This window comes from Marmota marmota, unplaced genomic scaffold, assembly GCF_001458135.2.
Source record: "Marmota marmota marmota unplaced genomic scaffold, marMar, whole genome shotgun sequence".
NCBI lineage: Eukaryota > Metazoa > Chordata > Mammalia > Rodentia > Sciuridae > Marmota > Marmota marmota.
The window spans coordinates 26,567,898-26,574,877 of record NW_025999842.1 but is presented as its reverse complement, the minus strand read 5'-3'; positions in this window follow the sequence as shown (position 1 = coordinate 26,574,877).

Here is a 6,980-nt window from a genome sequence, read left to right as displayed (position 1 = left end):
TGTGGGCAGTCATCCTGGTGAACGCATGTGTATGTGTGTGTGTGTGTGTGTGTGTGTGTTATTGGAAATTGAATACAGATGTTGCTCTACCACTGAGCTATACCCCTAAGTCCTTTTAATTTTTTTTTTTTTTTCCAACTTTGAGATAGGGCCTGAGTTGCTGAGGCTGGCCTTCAACTTGGTGATTCTTCTACCTCAGCCTTCTGAGCCTCTAGAACTGCAGTCATGCCCCACTGCCCTTGACTAAGGAAGGCTAAACATTTTTAAAGTCCCTTCTGGCTGCAGGTGTCTGTTTTCTACCAAAAAGAAAGTCTGAAGTAATTTAATAGATGAATGCATACCTAAGAGCTCTACTTTTCAGAAATAAGAACTCCATTCCAGGTTAATTATGAGCTTTGCACTAGCAAGATGCAGTGAACTTTTAAAGGAAGCTTCCAGGGAGAGCTGAAATCCACAGTCCCTGGTGGGGAGGGGAAGGAACGCTCACTGTCCGCTGGCTGAAACGTCTGCACCAGACACACAGTTGTACCTGGAGGATGCATGTAATCCTTTGCACAGACCTGTGAGGTAAGTTTCGTAATTGTCCCTGATAAAAGGTGAGAGCCAATACCCCCATAGTATTTAGGGCATCTCAACCAAGGCCCACAAAGGCTTGGTGTTGGGAGCACTCTTACCTCTGTTTTGTGGTAAGAAAGCAGGGAGCAGTGGGTTTCCTGCCCAGGTTCACACAATTGGTGAATGGTACCAGGATTTGAACCCACACCACACCATCTTGGGTGCTAAATACCCGCCGAGCCACAACACCCCAATATTCAGATCCCCAAACAATTTCAAGTCATTGGTTGGCCTCTATCACCACATCCTATTAGCTCCCTCTGGTCCAATGTGAGATACAGATGTGCTGGTTTTAGAATCGCCCTGGGTGAAATCATAGGAGTGATTGTGGACAGACAGGCATGTCCTGGAATAGCAAGGGAGTAAATTTTTTGCAATTGTAAAAGTAGTGGTTGTAGATCAGATACCTTGGGAGAGGCAGAGACAGGCAGGGCAACTCAAAAGAAGAGGCTGAGGGAACCAGGAGTCTGGTCCTGCCTGTAGTCTAGCTGTATTCTCTTGCCTGAGGAGGATATGCAATAATATATGCCAGAATTTGTCCTAGTTGAGGCAAAGGGGCTGGGTGGCCATTGTCCGAGGTCCTTCTGGGAAAGGTAGTAGCTGGCAGGGTGGCTCCCTTCAGCCAAGGGCAGTGCTCCAGAAGGGGCCACCATAGTGATGAGTAGCTGACCTTCAGCAGCCAGGGGGTAGGCGTGCCTGCAGAGGGATCTCCATGGGATTCCACCAGCAGCCACTATAGCAATGTCTCAAGGTTTATCTGCATCAGAATCCCAGGGGGCTTTTTAAAACATTGCTTGCTCCATCCTCCAAAAGTCTGATGTAGCAGATATTACCCAAACAGAGGGTACTTTATGAGCAACAGGTCTGAGTCCTGTAATCCCAGTTACTCAGAAGGCTGAGGCTAGAGTGAGACCAGCCTCACAATTTTGCAGGACGGGCACGGTGGATTGAGTTTGTAATCTCAGTGGCTTGGGAGGCTGAGGCAGGAGGATCACGAGTTCAAAGCAGCTTCAGCAATTTAGCAAGTCCCTAAGCAACTCAGCGAGCCACTTGTCTAAATAAAATATAAAAAGGGGCTGAGGAGCCTGGGCTGTAGCTCAGTGGCAGAGCACTTGGCTAGCATGCGTGTGGCACTGGGTTCGATTGTCAGCACCACGTAAAAAGCAAATAAATAAAGACTTGCTGTCTACAACTATATACAAATAATTTAAAAGGTGGGGTGCCAAGGCTGTGGCATCGTGGTTAAGTGCCCCTCAGTTCAATCCCCAGTACCAAAAAAAAACAGAGCTAGGGATTGTAGCTCAGTGGTAGCACCGTTGCTTAGCATGTGTGAGGCCCTGGGTTTAGTGCCCAGAGCCACACACAGGAAAGAAACAAGATCTGAGCTGAAACGAGTGGTTTCCTATTGTCTTCATATAAAACTCTTGTTTAGCTAATTTAGCTTGGAAAATGAGTTTTCAGCTTTTAAGTCATTGGAAAGAGTCAAGTTTACAATGCTTCAACAGCAGGTGTTATGGGCACCGGCTGAATACAATGGCATTTGATAGAACATTCAGTATGGAGAAGGCTATTGATTTTAAGGAAGAAGAATTAATTTGTTCTTCAAAACAGTCTGTATTGGGTTTGATGGTGCACATCTGGAATCCTGGCTAATCCAGAAGCTGAGGCAGGAGAATCACAAGGTCAAGGTCAACCTCAGCAACTCAGTGATATCCTGTCTCAAAAAATTACAAGAACTAGGGACATAGCTCATAGAGATCCCTGAGTACTGGGCACTAGGTTTAATCCCCAGTACCAATAAGTAAATTAAGTCTTTGTGATGCAGATGATGAACTGTGACTTTGACAGAAGTGGAGAGCATGCAGTGCCACAACCTCCCTTCTAGGAGCTCTTGCAATGTGACAACTGTCAATTCAGAAGTGACCATGGATCCTTAAATAACAAGTCCTTAAATTACAGAAATGCCTCCTATTTTTTGAGCTCTATAATGGGGTCAGGGATGTGCTAGGAAATTGCTTTATGTTATTTCATGTGCTCTTCCAAATAAACCCATTTTACAGATGAGAGAACTGAAGCTTCCAGGTTTGATACTGTGGCCAAGGTTATCAAACCTACTAGAGCGGGCAGAGCTGGGGGAGGCTGACTCCAAGGATTATGCTTTTGATTTCTATGCTGCCACTCCTGTACAGAGTGAGCCAATTTCTTCAGCTCTCTGCCTTACTGATCCCTGTTTTTTAACATGGGGTTTTGCTAACTGTCCACAGTTGGTCTTCTGGTTCTACCCTAGTGACAGTGAGTTTGACTTAGGAAACATTTTTTTTTCTTCTTCTTCTTCTTGTTTCTAGAGTTGGGCAACACTTCATTCCATAAAATAGAATAAGTATTCAGATGAGCCAAGCAAGGGAGGTTGGTTTTATAGAAAAAGGCTGAAGAAAGCAAGAACCAGGAGACATTTCAGTGCTGCAGAAAGGAGAATAAGGAATGCAGTAAGGATCATGTCTGCCTCTAAAGGTGGTTCATTCATTCAGCAAATATATTTGGAGAACTAGCTACCTACTGGGCACTGTTCTACAATTTTAATGACTCCCAACCACATGAGTTGATACTTGAGCCCAATTGAGCCCATTGGAAAGAACGTTCTGGCAGTAAATAGCAAAAACCTGACATCTCTTGCCTAAAGCTGATTTTCCAGGTGCATGTTGGTCTAACCAGACGGGAACCCTGCTTCCTCCCCTCAGTGCAGACAGCTGCTGGCCCTGCAGAGAGGATCTGCTGGCTCTGGCCTGAGGCACACCTGCAGGACGACTTGGTTTCCTGACTCCCCTGCTTCTCACAGAGGGAAACAGTTGCTAAGTGTGCTGAGTGCTGATGGCAGGGTTCCTTAGCGCTGGTCTTACTGGTATTCAGCTTGTGCTATTTCTGACACAAGGCATTAGACATTTGACTCCTTAGTTTTGACAAGCCAAAATCTTAGCACCGGCACAGGTCCACGCATGAAGAGGCATATTCTTTAGCACATGTAAGTCCCATGGGGATGGGTGCCCTCACTTCAGGCAGTTAATACAGATTGTGTTGCTCAAATCCAGAGGGTTGGCCCATTTCGTTTCAGACTCACCTTTGGTTCTATGTGTCTAAATTGAGAATTAAAAAGTTCCCCTACAATCCTAAAGAACAATCTCAGTATGTTCTATAAAGAAGTGTCTGATGGTGACTTCTCTGAGTGCAGCCTTGGAAATGAATGTTTCCTTCTGAGCCTCTAAACAGAAAGTGCCCATTTTATTATTTATTTATTTGTTCATTTCTTTATTTTTGCAGTACTGGGGATTGAACCCAGGGGTGCTCTACCACTGAGCTACATCCCCAGCCCTTTTTCTTTTGGGGGACATGGTCTCAAGAAATTGCTGGGGCTAGCCTCCAATTTGTGATTCTCCTGCCTCAGCTTCCTGGATTGCTGGGATTCCAGGAATGGGTCACTATGACTGCCCAGAAAGTGCCATTTTAGACACCCATTGTTCTTCCCTGGCTGCAGTCTTTAGGCCTTCAGTTGTCTGTCTTGGGGAAGATCTAGCCAGCTTTTAAGAATAAAGTCTCAGGCACAAGTGCACAGTGGTGTGCTCCTGTAACCTAGTGATTTATGAGGTTGAGGCAGGGGGGTCACAAGGCCAGCCTTAGCACTTTAGTAAGACCCTTTCCCAAATTAAAAAGTACAAAGGGCTGGGGATGGGGGCTCAGTGGTAAGGTATGCCTGGGTTCGAATACCTGTACCACAAATAAATAAATAAAATCTCAGGATAGGCAGTCCTCTGAGTGCAGTTGGCATCTCTAGGATGGAATCAGTAAGTATATTGGGCTGACTATGGTGGCACACATTTATAGTCCCAGTAGCATGGGCGGCTGAGGCAGGAGGATTTTGAGTTCAAAGCCAGCCTCAGCAACTCAGTGAGGCCCTAAGCAACACAGCAAGACCCTGTCTCCAAATAAAATTTAAAAAGGGGTTGGGGGGCTGGGGATGTGGCTCAAGCGGTAGCACGTTCGCCTGGCATGCGTGCGGCCCGGGTTCGATCCTCAGCACCACATACAAACAAAGATGTTGTGTCCACCGAAAACTAAAAAATAAATATTAAAAAAATGCATTCTGCTTTCATATATCCCAGCCATATATACCTAATTAAAATAAATAAATTTTAAAAAGGGGTTGGGGATGTGGCTCAGTGGTTAAGTGCCCCTGGGCACAATCCCTGGTATAAAAAAAAAAAGAATATTGGGATGTCCTCAGGACCACCTGCTTTTGATGGACATACCCAATCTTTTAACCAATAATAATGAGCAAAAAACTTAAAACAAAAAAGGGGCAGCGAGCATGTCTTGAGGAAGCAGTAAAGTGGCAGGCTAGGAGAGCGTATCCTATTTTAGAGCACTTTGAGAAATTCCAAGCAATAAATCAGGCCATTGCGGCTGTCAAAGGGCTGGGAGGGCTAGGGTGTGTAAGAAAAAAGAATTTGGGAAGAGCGCATGTTACAAATAACCTCTTCACACCTGTATCACGCTGGCAAAAAGTGAGCTGGATGATACCATGGGCCAGGTGAGGCGACAGGACTGCTGGCACTTTGGTATGGGTCTGGTGGAAGGCAGCCAGTCAGGCATCCTGGAAGTCAGCAGCACTGTTATTTGTGATGAGGGGAGGAGGTGGGTGCAATCTGGGACAGTGTCCTTAGGGGAGCGAGGAGGTAAAATGTGGTAGATGCACTTGGAGGTAGCAGTGATTAGATGTAGGTACAGTGCCACGGACAGATCTTAAAAACCATTTGGAGTGAAAGAAGTAAAATACGAAAGGAAACACATAACAGTGCACTTAGGAAATCTTAAAACACTTATGCAGAACAGCAAAACATTTCACAAGAAGGAATACAAACAAAAATGTCCACATTAAACACAGTAAAATGGTCAGCAAAATAGGGGAGGAGGGTATGTGGAAATACGCAAGGAGGGAGAAAGTGCCAAAGGACCAGAGGGTGGACATTGGTGCCAAGGTTTTTCCTAATGGAAAAACTCTTGTGTTGTTGGTAAATGTTTAACAACTGCTTCTCCAAGGGAAAAAAATTAACCCTGATTTCAAGTGTTTGCCAAGTTCCAAGGTAAAAGCCTCCGGTGGCTGATTGGAGCTGTCCACAGGACTCACTGAAGCAGAGTTTGGGAGATGCAGGTGCCTGCTCTGCTCATGGGAACTCACCACTGTCTTCACTACCTCTTTGGAGATCTTCAATAAGTTGTGGATGGAAAATTCTCTGATAGGAACTTTTTGTAATGTTTTGAAGCCAAAATTCTCCCAAGGTAAGGTAAAACTTTAGTGAAATACTATTTCACTTGCATGATACGCAATGCATACCCTTTTGGAAATTTCATGGAACATACACCACCCCCACTCCCCAGCTGAAATCTCTTTTCTTCTAGTTTCTTGAAAAAATAGTAGTTACGTCTCTGTTTCCCCAACTATTAATGTCTAAACAAATGACTGGAGAATTACCTCCAAATGTCTATTTCCTGCCCCTCCAAAATGGTTAAAAGATAAACTATTGCCTACTCACTTATGTAAATGTTACTTGACAGGAAGTGTCATTAGCATGGTGTTTCCTAGAGAAGAGATTTCTTTTGGAAAGGATAATCATTATTGGTAAAAGAGAAAGAATGGGCCTTTTCCAAAACAATTTTTTAAATTGTTCATCTTTTAAAAACTGCATACATCAGAAGCATTTTCAGACTTTCCTGGAAAGCGAGAACTACATATTTTTAAAACCATGGGATGGGTATATAGCGCAGCACTATATCGAGGTCCTGGGTACTAGCACCAGCACCAGCACCACCAAAAAAANTTGTGGGGGCCATGTGTACATTACATTGTAGGATGTCCCACATCCTTCCTCCATGCTCACCCATTTGATGTTTATATGTATGTGTATATATATATATATATATATATATATATATATATATATATATAAATATGTATTTCTTTTTTTAGTTGTAGATGGACATAATACCTTTTATTTATTTATTTATTTATGTGGTACTGAGGATGGAACCCAGCGCCTCACACGTGCTAGGTGAGCACTCTGCCACTGAACCATAACCCCAGCCCCACCCATTGATGTTTACAGCACTAGCTCCATCACGAAAACCCAAAATGCCCCAGACATTACCCAAATGTCCCCAGTGGGGAAAAATTACTTCCAGTTGAGAACCACTGTGTTAAGAGTATGTCAAAGTATTTTGTTTAATCTTTTCATTATGTTGGTCACATTTTCACTGAGGGCTTGCCAGAACCACATTAAAAGGCAGCTGTCATTTGGGTCAAGTAATGAGTGAGT